We start from the raw sequence: 15,458 nt of genomic DNA, 5'->3' as shown, positions 1-15,458 counted from the left end.
TCCCTCATCCTGCATCCTTTTTCCTGTTCCAGACTCTCTCAAATCCGACCTTTCCTTTTCAATACACAAATTTTTGCTCCTTTAGGAGTTCTCATTCCAGATTGCTATCCTCTTACGGGCTGTCTAGGACAAGAGCCCGTGTCATGCTACAGGCATGGTAATCTTCACCAACCAACCAACCAGCCTTTTCTGTTCGACGGGCTGCCAACGCAAGAGACCGTGTTCAGTCTCTGTAGACTGGGCAATCTATAAGCAAGCAAGCAAGCAAGCCTTTTCTGCATGACATTCTTAGTGTCAATCTTAAAAAAAGTAATTCTATCTTTGAGAGGGAGACTATAAGGTCTCCCATTAATAAGACATAATATATTGTCAAGAAGTTTATCTTCCATCCTTCCTCGCTTTCTCCTTCCTTAAAAACCATCGCTCAACGTTCTCTCTAAATAGATACAGGGGAATGGAACTCCGAGGTTCAGTGGTGCCAGATATGGGAATTAATCCCTAGATTTCAGAATTTATTCCTATATTTGAGGATTTATTCCTAGATTTGGGGATATTTGCATGGCGTGACGATATTCTGTACATATTTATATGAAGAAACAAAGATAATAAACCATTATATTGTTGCAATTAGTTTGCTTACAATTACATGAAGTATAGCGAGTAATTTCTATATTAGTAAAGCCTACATGATCAGAATAAAATATATTTCTGGAAATGGGAATATCTGGGTTGTTTTGTGGATATTTTATCACGAGCTCTAGGGATTTTTAGACTAACCCATCTGGCAACACTGCCGAGGTTGTCTTTTTGTTAATGATGGGAAAGGTTCTGACCAAGACGATGAGGAAATGGATTCGAAATGGGGATTGTCCAAACCTGGTAGACTCTTCTGTTCTTTCTTTACCAAGGAGGACCAGACAATGGTTGCTAGCTCAGCGGCATAGTCCTGCCACATCTTTTTTATATCTTAAAAATGAACACTTTAAATGTATGGTTGATCAATATGTAACCAACAGTTTTATCACCAATTGCAATCATATCATTCAGTAGTATTATAGCCAACACTTGTTCATGTTGTGTTGTTGGAGTATTATTATTCAGTGTGTGTGTGTGTGTGTGTGTGTGTGTGTGTAGATTGCCTTACCTTATGTAAGACACGGGCTCTTGCCGCTGGGCAGCCCGTAAGATTATTCTTGGGGGATTAAAGCCAACACTTGTTGTTGACACGGGCCTTTCCCTTGGTTGGCCCGTAGAAAAATATTATTCATTGTCCGCAGATTACTCAACTCCTGTACCTGCTCACTTTTGAACCACTCAAATAATTTTATGTGAATAATTATTTAATTTTCATTAAGTTGAATGAATGTATTTTCAAATGGTTTATATGAATTATAATGTGAATGATAATTGATATTTGATTTGCTAAAAATATATCAAAATTACTAAATATGTAAATAGTGGCTTCAATCGACACCCCTATATACTATGAATTACCACCTTCATCCAACTTCATTGATATCTTGGGTCACTTTAGTGCTAAACAGCTATATATATATATATATATATATATATATATATATATATATATATATATATATATATATATATATATATATATATATATATATATCAGGGCCCTCACATGGGGAGGGGAAGGAGGGGCAAATGGCCTGGGCGGCACTTTTTTAAGGCCGGCAAAATAGCCAGGACATGCCACCCCATAAGATTGAAATAATAATAATTAGCGGTAAAGGATAAAAGCTTTGAATTTTTTTTTTCTTTTTGTGATGAAATTAATATCCTGACTGGAAATCATTGCACTTAAATATGTTTGCCTCCAAACATTTCCGTTTTCATTTACATTTTCTGTTTATCCACGCGCAGATGACTGCAAATTGAAGCTCATTAAGACATACCTGAAAAATACTATGGGCCAAGACTTTCAAATTTGGCACTCCTCGGCATTGAGTCTGAAACACTGATGGCAATGAAACAGTTTCGTTTTAGGCTCGGGATCGATGACAACTCTCATCGCTGGACCAGCAGACACATCGCCTATGTTCATCACTTTGATAGCCTCCCTGGGGTGATTTTTTCACTGCAATCTCCGTAGAGTTTCACCATTTTCGTTGCCTTTCTTTGCAGTTGGGCATGGTCCCTCTATGGCCTTGTACACTTAGATTCAAAAGTCCGCCGACACTCAAGGGGAATTGTTCGTCAGAGGTCTCTAGTGTTACCATGACAAAGCAAAGAAAGAGTTGGTCGTCTTACTACCTTCAAGGAAATGGGCGGAGACTTGTCCAACCTCAGCGAACCTTTAAAAATATTACAAATCGAGTTGCCATATTTCATTCTGTGGTATCATTTGTCCCTCGATTATTCACTACAAATACATAAAACACACACACACACACACACACACCAACACACACACAGATATATATATATATATATATATATATATATATATATATATATATATAAAATTATTTTTACTATTATTTTGAGGAGCCCAGTAGACACTTTCAATGGATGGGTAGGTGGCTGGGAGGGGGGGGGAGGGCCTAGGTAGGGGGGGGCGATTACTCCTCCCCCGGGCAGTCCGACACTGAAGAATTTGAGGAAACAAGGAAGCCATTTGTATTTCAGAGGTTGTGGAAAAAGGTTAAGAAATTCTTGATACAACTTGTAAAATATTGTATCATTGCCTCAATCTAATTTGATAACCGTTAATGTTCCATGAAATATTGCTAACCTAATTCATGATTAGTTCATTTGTAGTAGCTAGTAACAACCGAATAAATAGCCTTTGTTGTTCTAAGGTTGATTAGTAACCAAAGTTAACTATTAACTTTGCATAATAAATAGTCTGTGATGGAAACAGTAAATACTGATGACTGCATAGCACTTTGAATACAATCAGAATTTAGTTTATTGAATCGAAAAGGAATTGCATTGCGGTAAATGAAACCACTATTACATTCTAGCAAAACTTTTGAGAAATTTGCTTTATTGATAAATCATATATAAAAGTCTCTTGTCCTCAGAACGACATAATTTTCCGAGATTTTGTAATGAAAGTAAGAAATACGAATTTTCCAGTAATATATTCTCTAATTTTCCAAAAAAAAAAAAAAATATAAGCGCAGGGGGCATGAGCACAAAATGATTTCCTACACTAATACCTTGGCTGTAAGTTATCAGTGATTATGTAATTACTAGTAGCTTTATCTTCAGAAAATTACGTAGCCTGATTACGCTGACTTCTAATAATCGTGATTCAAATAGGCGTACGTCTCCATGATCAAGCTCTTATTTGTGTTCCTTTCATTCATTCTTTATTCATTCATTTATTAAACATCCTCGGTATTTTTAAGATAAATGACCTTCTTTGCCAGTATTCGTCTTAGGCCGTCAATTTTAGTTCCTAGTTTCTCAGTATCCCTCCACATAAGAAATCTCTCCTGAGCGGCAGCAAGAAACACCTGCACTTGACCATTCCAACCTGGAACCTTTCGAAATTTGTGTGAAGCCAAAAAGAGATATTCTTAGCTGGATTCAAAAATAAGGCATTTTGAACACTATTTCACTCACATTTTTTATGCAATTTCAATCATATTCCTTTATAATTATTCCAGTTAACGAAAGTATCTTGGTTGATTTTAAAGCAAACGGGCAAATTATCCTACAGAGTACTTTCGTAATGAGCATATTAATTGGAAAACTTGTGGTATATGGAGAACTACAGAACATAATGATCTATAGTAACTAAATAGTATAACTTCGAGCCGGACAAATGTTGGTATAAGGATTCTTTCTAACGAATCCTTCAAACACTCATAAGACAACGACTCTCTAATTAAAGCTATTATTGTTCCAAAATCTACCATTATGTGGATGAGCATTTAAGTCTAACAAAATAATTCCGTTATCGCTACTCGATGATAACTATCTCCAATTTTGTCATAGGGCCTCAGTAATTATCAAGCAAATTAAAGCTCTTGTAATAAAGATTGAATTAGCAACACAGCAAAGATTTTACAGTATATATTTAAAATTCTAGTTTAAATGTCAATGCCAACCGTTCTTAGCCACAAATACCGGGCGGAAAAGGAAAAGTAAAAACTTTTATGAATAAAGGGCAAGAGGGTTGCGAACTAAAGACTGAGATGGCACATCCCCTTGAATCTGAATGACTTGGGAAATATTTTTCAGTAAATTATCCTTATGTATTCCAAAATGTTCCTATCTATGAATATCTAAAGGCCTATGAAAGTCTTTAGCAATCAATATAGCATTCTAAAACTAAGTTTTTGGAAGCATAATACAATAAATTTTTATTGGAAACATTGCAATATCAAACGAAAATTTCTTTTGATATGCATGAATGTCTGGAAATCAATTTATATGGTGATCAATTACTACATTCACTACTGTAATCTCTCTCTCTCTCTCTCTCTCTCTCTCTCTCTCTCTCTCTCTCTCTCTCTCTCTATGAATGTCCTGAAGGAGTCAAGGCTCGTATAACTCATCTATGGCGTTTTTATGAATACTTTACAGCATCGAGCCATAAATGAAACTGGAACAAGACTAATGTCGGATCTCCGAACAATATAATGTAGCTGTTAACGGAAGGAATTGTTAAGTCATGCCACTCCATTAATTTCTACATGCTTTTACAGATTCTAGATTTATATAAATATATATATATATATATATATATATATATATATATATATATATATATATATATATATAAAATGTGTTTGTGTGTTTTGTGTATATGTATTGGATAGTCGAGATGTCAAATGATACCACAGCATAAAATATGGCAACAAGATTTGTAATATTTTCCAGCGTTCGCTGAGGTTGGACAAGGCTCTGCCTATCTCCTAGGAAGTAGTAAGAAATGCAACTCTTTATTTGTTTTGTCATGGTAACACTAGAGACCTCTGACGAGCGATTCTCCCTGAGTGTCGGCGGACTTTTGAATCTAAGTGTACGTCATTGTAAGCGCCTTTACCAAGAGGACTGCAACTGTGCCCACTGCACCAGTTACAAAACACAAAGAATTGAGCTTTTTGGCATGGCTGGTGTCCCTGCCGAGGAGCTTGAGGACATCTCAATTTTTTGTCACAACATTAGAGGTAAATGCAACTCTTGCAATGTCACATCTTCATACATCCGCCAGTTCTTTCAACCCGATCCAGCTGCTTTGGAGGAGACTACTCCCCCTCCCAAATGGAAGAAGAGCCCTGTTCAATCTTCAACAGCTTCCATTGAACCCTCATCATCGCCTCTAAGGACACCAAGGACTAAGAACCTGGCCTTGCCCTTGTCTGTCCCCTCTCCACCTTCACAGACAGCACCTGTTGCAGCCCGCACTCCTTCTCCAGCACCTGTGACCTCCACTGCCAGGAATGTGGGATCCTGCAACTCCAGCAACCATTCATCAATCCAGCTTCAGTGCAGGGATAAGCTGATCCTATAGGGGCCTCTTTCGTACTAACTTATCGAGCGTGGTACAGAACCGGGCGCCTCCCCCTTCTCACATAACCTACCCTATCCATTTAACCTCATCATTTACCCTTTCCAAGTCCAACATAGAGCAGGAATGAGCCTCTTTGCTTAAACCTACTCCTATTCTCTCCTACTGAAAATCCTTCTCTCCTCTCCCAGTCTCTCCTACTTACTGGGACTTTCTACTATCAATACTTTTGTCTCTAACTGAAAGCTTTCCTTCGTGGACCTGAAAAGGAGTCCCCTTTTTCGGGTTACTTTCTGCCCCTTTCCATGTCTTGTCAAACCTCTCCTTCATCCCTCATACTACATCCTTTTATGCCTCATCCTGCATCTTTTTCCTGTTCCAAACACTTTTTAAATCCAACCTCTCCTTTTAATATACCATTTTTGCTCCTTTAGGAGTTCTCATTCCAGATTGCTATCCTCTTACGGGCTGTCTAGGACAAGAGCCCGTGTCATGCTATAAGGCATGGCAATCTTAAAGAAGAAGAAGAAGAAGAAGGCAATGAATTTTGAAAAGGTAATTCATGAATTTGCCATAAGCAAAAAAAGAAAATTAATTTGCTAAATGTTAAAATCTGTAGCCTAACCTGGTGTGTGTATAATATATATATATATATATATATATATATATATATATATATATATATATATATATATATATATATATATATATATATATATATATATATATATATATGTATATATATATATATATATATATATATATATATATATATATATATATATACATATATATATATATATATATATATATATATATATATATATATATATATATATATATATATATATATATATAACAGAATTTGAGCAAAGCGAAAAATCTATTTTTGGGTGATATGGCCATGTCGTCCTGATGGAAGGTTCTTTTAGATAGATCTCTAAGGGATATTTGGCTGCAGTGATACTCCCAGAGAATTGACCACAGGTCTCCAGAATTCTAACTCCTGTAAGGATATCGCATAATGTCAGGGGACGTATTTCTTGATATGACTCATAGCAATCTTCACCCCGAATAGGGTTTTCACCTTGAGGGGGAAGAGTGGCGAGTCTGAAGGGGAGCCGTTATCAGGGCTACCCGGTGGATCCCCTCCCCGTGCTACTATGGCGTAACTATTCCTTGTTGCATTTAAGCATGGATAGCCGCAGATAGAGTAGTTTCGGGTGGGGTCTTTCGTTACATGGTTGTATACTCCTTTTCGAAAGAAGGTAGGGTCCATCAGGATGACATGGCCATATCACCCAAAAATAGATTTTTCGCTTTGCTCAAAATCCGTTTTTTGGGCTCAGTCCTGATGGAAGTATACCAGAGAATTACTTAAAAGTATTATATCTGTGGATTTATATAAGTGCCTTTACTTTGAATGAGTTCCTTTTATGGTCTCTTAGACCTTTATACATGACATTATTGTTATTTGTCATATCCACTAAGCTTGGAACTAGCTTCGGGCTTCCTGCCCCCTGCAGGGAAAATGTCAACATCAACTATATGGATTTAAATTTTGTATCTCCATAAGGACAGACGGTAAATCCTAGAATTTACCTTTTATCCTTTGGAAATCTGTACTCTGATTTAAAGTTTGGCCTTTCTAGGGTTTAATTAAAACTCTAGTATACTTTATTCGTCTCTAACTGAGATAGCTGCAATAAGACGCTAATACATTCAGTATTTTACCTTGTAACTAGATTATCAATTGTAGTTACAATCAGGTATGAATCTGATCCGGCATTGAAAACACATCAGGGTCCATATTTTCTCCTTTTGGGAAAAAATATGTAATTTCATTGAAATGATACCACTCAATGGAGATGTGAGACCAAACCTGACTTATTTGTACAGATTTTGGAAATGCCTGAACACCGTGACGCAACGTTCACTCGGCACTGGTGTTATCGGTCAGATAAGCACCTATATGGAAGTGTGTCAATCATCATTGTGATTTCCACTTGAGGGTAAATGTACCCATGCACCCAATGCACTGGAAAGTCTCAAAGCAGTTCACTGTTCGTCGCAGGCTTAGACGACGGGTTTCTAAAACTACCCGCTGCCACCACAACATGTCTTATTTATGTACTTGCTTCGTATAGTGTTGGAAGAAGTCCCGTGAAGAAGCAATTTTCCTAGGATCATGAACTGTGGGTGAGCTGTCAGGATCCGTTCTACGAATAAGTAGGTGAGCATTGTTCTCAGTTAATTTAGGGATAGATTTTGATCCTGAGGTTTCACCTCGGAAGAGCTGTCCTTCCTTGAAATCTGAAATTCTATGAAGATAGACCTTAAGACACCCTAATAGGCATAACGAGACATCTTCCTTCAGTGGGCAGATTCTTCAAGGACCCCACCTTTTGGTGGGGAGCTCGTTTTGGGCGAGGAAGTAGGATCATGGAAAGGATTCAGTTCTCCCTCTTCTGTGAATTGAATATGGCCTGCATCCCTGATAGGCCAATATTTCACTAACTCTAGCCCCTGAGGCTATTGCAAACAGAAAATTAAGATTCCTTGTTAGCTCTTCTAGAATACAATCCTCATTGTTCAGGTTTGAAGCATAGTACAAGACTTGACTAACGCCCATGTAATGGGCTTTGAAGGGGTTGTCGGCTTGGGTCTAGTGGATGCTTTGGTACCTAAAAAGGGGTTCGCTTATGAGGTTCATCTCAAAGGCGTATAGAAGAGGTCTAGTCAGGGCCGACTTACACACAGTTATCATAGTGGAAGTCAGGCCTCGTCCAAGTAGATAAAAGAAGAAAGGGAGACAGAAACCTGTTGAAATTTCTGTTGGTCCCCTTGTTTTCACGAGGGTTACCCCTCTCTTCCAAGACAATCCACATTGTCTCCTGGTTGGACTTGACTTGTAGTCAATAATGAAGTCGGCCATATTCTTCGAGATCCCAACATTTGCTTGCTGTTAGTGCGAAAAAATCATGAGATGCAGGTAGTAGTTCTCAAGGATGAAATGTAACAGCCGACTTCTGCACCAGTTTGGATAAAACTGGGTACGGCAGAGGACTTTCAGCAGGAAATTGGTTGGTGGAAACAGATAAATTCGATTCCATCCATTCCAGTCGAGAGACATGACGTCTATTGCTTCCGCTTACGGTTCTCGTGAGGGACTACAAAACAAGGTAGTATCTTGTTGTCACCCGTTGTAAAAAGGTCAATCTGCAGTTCCGGGACTTTATCAAAATTAAAGGAGAATGAGTCTGCGTCTAGGGACCATTCTGTCTCTATCGGCTTTTGCCCAGATAGGGCATCCGCCGACACATTGTGGAACCTTTGAATGTGAACTGCTTGATAAATGCTATCTTCTCTTCCTTGCCGGGCGGAAGATGGCTAACATCACATGGTTGATGTAAGGTGAACTCAAGCCTTGTCGATTAGACATGTTACTATCACCTCGTTGTTGAGAGCCAGTCTAACGTGGACTGTTCTGCGAGGGGATAGTCTCCTCAACGTCTTGAGGACTGACATAGCCTCCAAGATATTGATGCGTACCACCACTGATTCGTTGACCACAGCCTTAATGGCGTGGGCAATCAAGTCGGTGTCAACCTTGTTGATCTCTTTGAGCGTTTGATGTGTATCTTCTCCAGACTCCTGGCGCATCCTTTGGCTGTGCTTCTAGCATCGGGTCTGTCACTACTGCAAATAGGAGAGAGCCCAGTGCTCTTTCCTGTTGTCATTTTGAAATCTTCTTGTCTTGAATTAGTCTCTTGACAGATGCCGCTATTTCTCTCCTCTTCTTTAATAGAATGAAGAGGTGGTGTGACCGTAAGTTCCCATGGATTGCTAACCATTGAAACGTGTGAGCTCGAGAAAGTTGAGACTTCTAGCAATTGATCTTGAGACACGTGTTCCAGGAACTGGAACACCTTTCCGGCCGCTTGCAGACAAGTAGCCATGGATGCTGCCCGCACCCGCCAATCGACCAGTTATGCTACTACCTGTACTCCTTCGGAGCATAGGTGCTGGACGATCGTGTCCGTAGCTTTGCGAATACCTTTGGGGCTATGTTCAGTCCAAAGGGCATGACTGCGAAGACAAATTTTGTCTTCTGTAGCCTGAATCCTAGGTAAGAGGAGAGGGGGCAACTGACTGGTAGGTGCCAGTAGGCAACCGCCAAGTCTATTGACACTGTATACGCCCCTTTTTTAGAAGGGTCCTTATGTGTTGCACTGTAAGCATCCGGAACTTGTTTTTCTCAATGAACTTGTTGAGTGAAGACAAATCTAGAATGTCTTTCTTGGGAATGCAAAACAGCCTTCCTGAATTTATATGGACTTCGCTTTCCTCATGTTCTTGCAATAAGGGGGAAGTGTTGGAAGAATTTGGAAAGGTGGATTTTTGTTCCAATTCCAACCAAGTCCATTCGTAATTTGGCTATGGACTCGGGGATCGAAGGTCCAATGATCCCGAAAGTGGAAAATTCTACCTCCTACCTGGAACCTCTCATTGTTTAGAGCAGTGGTTCTTAAACTTTTTTGCCTTGCGCCCCCCTTCTGCATTAAGCATACATCCCATGGCCCCCTCCCCACCCTTGAAATTTTTGACAAACTAGAAACTACCGTATGTATGTAAGTATTGTTTTTATAAACAATATGTTACGTTTTGTATCCTAATACACTTCATTGGTTATGTGAGTATTTGGATGAATGATAGATATTTATTTCATTGCTGTTGATTTTTTATAGGAATGCACTGTACTATATTTCAATAAAATAAACATTCTACATAGAAAATGGGTAAAATAAATATATTATGATGAAACAAAATGTTATCTTAATCTTTTTTCAAACTGTTTTAGCATTATACAAATTACAGTCATTACATTGATAGAAAATACTAGAAAAAATACTAATTTATGCAAAAATAAACATAATTATTGCTCTTAATACAATCATTCATCGATCATGACCACATCAAAAAATATTACACATCCTCCTTAGTAATTAATTTATCCATATTTTTGTAGTATTGTAAAACAAAAGACATCATAATTACTACATTTTTATTTTCATTGTTACTATTTTAACTACTTGTAAAGGACTAAATACACGTTCAAAAAAAGCGTCAAAATTTTGCATCAAAATTTTGACGTGTAACTTTGATACAAAATTTTGATGCATAATTGCCCACATACGTTTAGGCGTTTTTCCCATCAAAATTCAGTATCATCAAAATCTTCGACATGGATGCAACAGAGGCCATAGCATTAGTGTTGGCATTGGACTCTGATAAACCTCCTGGTAAACGTCGGAAATAGTCAAAAGTATACCTGATATGAAGTTTTTAAAAAGTTTCCAGATTTTTTCATAAAGGAGCCCACACACACATAAAAAAATTTGACGACTCATCAAAAAATATCAAACGGATTTGACCAATCAAAATTTTGCTTCAAATTTTTTTTTTGACATTAAAACGTCCTACACACACTCAAATTTTGCATCAAAATTTTGATATCACAATTTTGATGCTAAATTTTGACGCTTTTTTTGAACGTGTATTGGCCCCTTAATATCATAGAAAAAGTGGATTATAGCCAGTGGCCTTTTTGACTTGGTGCTACTCATCAGTGGGATGGGTGATACTGGCTCTTTTGTGTAACTAGTCGGGGAATATTTGGTGGTTTTTGGCTCAATGCACGTTCACGTGTTACACACACATTTAGATTTTTGATACTGCACATAACTTATCTAAAATAGTAAAACAGCTACAAAGGAATGAATGAACATACAGTAAACACACATGCTCAAAAAAGAAAAAAATACTTCTAAATCAGAACTGCACTAAATACATTAAAAGTAATGCATTAATTACCAGTACTTGATAATAGTTGAAATATATCATGCAGGATTTGAAAAGTCCTCACTACTTCGTTTGACAGACTGAGCCAGACTGCTACAACCCTTTGTTATTATAAGAGCGGGTTAGATGAGCAATAAAGTGGTACGAGACGCATTCAGTTCCTGAGGAAAAATTTCTCTGACAGCTCTCATCTAAGGGTTAGCCACACGTGTCACTTTGATAACTTTTGGCATTTATTAATTGAGTTTTTGGCATGTTTTGAGATGATAATTAAAAAAAAAAACATATGGAATGGAAGCAGTGTTAATGTTTTTTACTATTTTGCATTTAATATTAAAAAAAAAAAAAAATGGTACCATCTAGCGGCCCTGCTTGTGCCCCCCTTGGAAGCTCCTGGCGCCCCCCTAGGGGGGCGCGCCCCCCAGTTTAAGAATCACGGGTTTAGAGGTTCCTGAGGATATGTTTCCGAGACCACGTCCTCCTCCACCCTTGGGGGATTTCCGGAGGATCCTCTTTTTGGGCCCTTACCTTTGTAGGGCCGAAAAGTGGTCGGGTACCTTTCAAAGCCTGGATTAAATAGAGGTACCTGGCTACCAGCTGATGAGAGACCATCTGGAGGGTCGTTTACAGCTGGACTACCATTTGAGGTACTGTAGCCGTGGTCATGCTCGGAAATTGTGCAGTTCTAATGATGATTTCCTCTTTGAAGACATGTTCTGCTTTTGGAGCCGGCTCCTACCCTCCGTAGTGGCTTTGGTAATGACTTCTTGGACCACTTCCTGTGGGAAAGGGTCTATGCCCCAGATACTTGATGAAATCAGTTTTCTGGGGCGTTATTAAAGTCCTGCACACATTTCTAAGCAGTTTTGATGAGACAAGGAGGCAATAAGACTATCTTTCATCTCCTGTTCCCATCTCAAATGATGGTTTGACAACTTGGGAATGTTTGTACCTCTGTAGAATTGGGTAGGGTTTTCCCTCTTCTACTGCTCTCATGACACATTCTAGGACTTTCCCCAAAAGGGGGAAGGTTCAGGAGGAAGGAGCAATGAAGATTGGATGCTTCTTGCTCAATGCTGAGACTTTGGAGTTAGTATATCCGGCCTATTCCGGGTCTTGGCAATGATGGCTTGAGCCTTGTCATGTCTGAGGACAATGACTTCCTTCGGTATAGTCTCCTCACTGGATGTTTTTCATCTCGCAGTCTCACATAGCATTCTTGGTACGCTGAAAGCTGGGCCAGAGTTGAAGCTCTTCAAGGGGATTGGTCCCCAACTTCTAGGAGAGATAAAGTTTCCCATTCAACATGGGCATGTGTTCCGTCTACCTCCAGGGGCTGGTTCGGAGCAGTGAGGGAGGTCAGATATTATAAGGGGCTTAGCGGAGCCCCTGAAAGCACCAGGGTGTTTCCTTCCCTGTACCTCTCTCCTCATTTCTTTGAGATCTTGCTTATTCTCCTCTCGTTCCTTCCGGAACCGTGTCGGCGTCTGCTGGATCGACTCTAGGAGCATTTCACTCCTGCCGACCTGTCTAGCCAGTTGGGGGGTTGGGGCTGAAGAGGTTGAGGGTGTAAGATGATATGCTGGCACAGTGAGCTGAGGAACCTCAGTCACCGTCAAAACAGATCCTTCTTCCTCCATGGGTGGTTGAACCACTCCTTATTTAGGGCCTTCTAGCAGTAGGTCCTGTCCGGTGTCAGTGGACACCTCTGACATCCTATCTTGGTGGATGTCTAAGCTTTGCAGTGTCTGTTGATGTCGGTGTTCACTGTCCGTTGGATGGGGGGATGCTGGACCTGTTCCTGAGGCACAAACTTATTCGATTGAGTCTTAGGGAACAGTAGGCACTACAAAGATTTGTTAGGTAGGCAAGGTCCCGGAGAGTTCTTCTGGAAGCCTCATACTCCCCTTTGGTGAGTTCCCTTGCTATATCCCTTGACACCGTAGTGTCAAGTATATCTTTTATAAAGCCGTCGGTCAGCAAGGTCAGGCGATTGAAGTGACCCTTCGGGTCCCAGAACCTCAGGGATACAGATACGATGCAGCAGGGGCATGAAACCTGTACATCGTATGCCCACAAAGGTCCTTACTCTTGTGGTTGCAGAATACAATTGTACACTTCGCCATTGGCTCCTCCTGTAAGGGAGAAAAATGGGTGAATGAATACTAGATTATTTATATCATTGATATAATATATGTTTTAGATACGGGTCCCAGTACCATAGGGATCCGGGTACGATGCAGCAGGGGGCATGAGACCTGCAAATCTTGGGGCCACAAAAGTCCCTACTTTTGTGGTTGCAGAACAGGACTGCACACTTCACCTTAGCTTGTTCTTGTAAGAAAAGAAAGAGTGAAATGAGTATAGGGTAATTTATCTCACTGATAAATATACACATGCCTAAATAGTATGCTTTACTATTATTTATCATAGCTTAAGATGGTAAGCTAGAAAAGAAGAAGAAAAGACACATATTTGTGTTGCCCCTCCAGGGATTTGTTGTGACCTACAATATTAATACTTTTACTTTCATTATCAGGGATATTACAGAATGGAATAACTCTCGTATGAAGAGCCGTAGTCAGTGGATACTAACACTAACTCCACCACTTGTAAAATAATATTACTGGTAGGTAATCATTGGTGTTCCGATGATCTAGGATTCATCAGAATGCTGAAGTAATACATCACCTCAAAATTTTTTAAAACGGTCTCAGCAATGGACTGTAAAAGGATACACAGAGTATGTTGGAAATTTCATACTACTGTATCATTATCTACTGTAGTTTTCTTACTGCTGTATTGTTATACTGCAGGAATATTGGCTACTATATTGTCTAATACTGTAGTTTTGCTGGGATGCTACCGGGATAGGCTAGTACCTAGTGGCACAAGCTGACAGAGAGAGAGAAAGAATGGTAAGAAGGACTACCATAATACTATAGTTTAGTATAATAATTAGGGGTGTAGGGACTACTGTCTCTACTGCCTTCTTTCCAGAATGAGGATTCAAATGAAATGGGAGGAATACATTGATTCGAGCTTCCATCCAGCCACAATTTCTGTTGCCGGCTGCACTGCCGGTACAGGGTTTGTGGATGGAAGTCCAAGAAAGGACTGAAGAATACTCAAACGTATAATGGGTTTCCCACCGGCAGCCATCAGGGACGGCTCAACCTATACCGTAGCTTAGCTTCCATTAGGGAGATGGTCAAAGCGGCAGCCTAACCGCCTTTGTAGGAGCCCAGCCGGTAACCCAGTCAGCCCGGCAAGCGGGGTAATTGTAGAATACAGGCCACAGGAATCATGACGGCTAGGCCGTCACTAGAGGACAGAAGAGGAAGGGAAAGGGTCTCATATTTTACAGAGAAAGGTGGTGGCAGGTATGCCGCCTACTTTTGGCTGTAAGTCAAGGAAACATGGTTTCCTATACCAGCGCCATCTTGGGCGGCAGTGGAATAACGATTCCCCAGCCTGATACATTGCCGGATATAAGACATGTCTTCTAGTCTACAAGGGAGAAAGGTGGCGGCAGTTATAACACCCACTTTCAGTTGTGGAATAGGGAAGCTGAACTTCCTATGCCGGCAACGATGTAACCGGCAGGGGAAGGACTATTCCCCTATCGGTACTGTTGCCGGCAACAAGAGTGAATACCCTGAGTTACAGTTGTATTCCAAAGCCGAGATACTCGCCGGCAAAGAAGATCGACAGAAAACACTATCCAAGTCAAGCCGAAGTACACTACTCGATGGCGATGACAGAAGATAAGGTTGTCGCCGGGGCAGGTGGCACTCAGGGGGAAGGAAGGAAGCCGAACTTCCTATACCGGTAACGATGTAACAGGCAGGGGAATGACTATTCCCCTATCGGTACCGTTGTCGGCAACAAGACAGAATACCCTGAATTACTGTCATATTTCAAAGCCGGAATACTCGCCGGCAAAGAAGATCGACAGAAAACCCTATCCAAGTCAAGCCGGAGTACACTACTCTATGGCGATGACAGAAGATAGGGTTGTCGCCAGGGCTGATGATACTCAGGGGGAAGGAAGGATTTAACCCCATTTCTCTAAAAGAGAAGCGTATCGAATTATAATAATAATTCC

The sequence above is a fragment of the Palaemon carinicauda genome, chromosome 2 (genome assembly GCF_036898095.1).
Source record: "Palaemon carinicauda isolate YSFRI2023 chromosome 2, ASM3689809v2, whole genome shotgun sequence".
Classification (NCBI taxonomy): domain Eukaryota; kingdom Metazoa; phylum Arthropoda; class Malacostraca; order Decapoda; family Palaemonidae; genus Palaemon; species Palaemon carinicauda.
Note: the sequence above shows the minus strand (reverse complement) of the source record.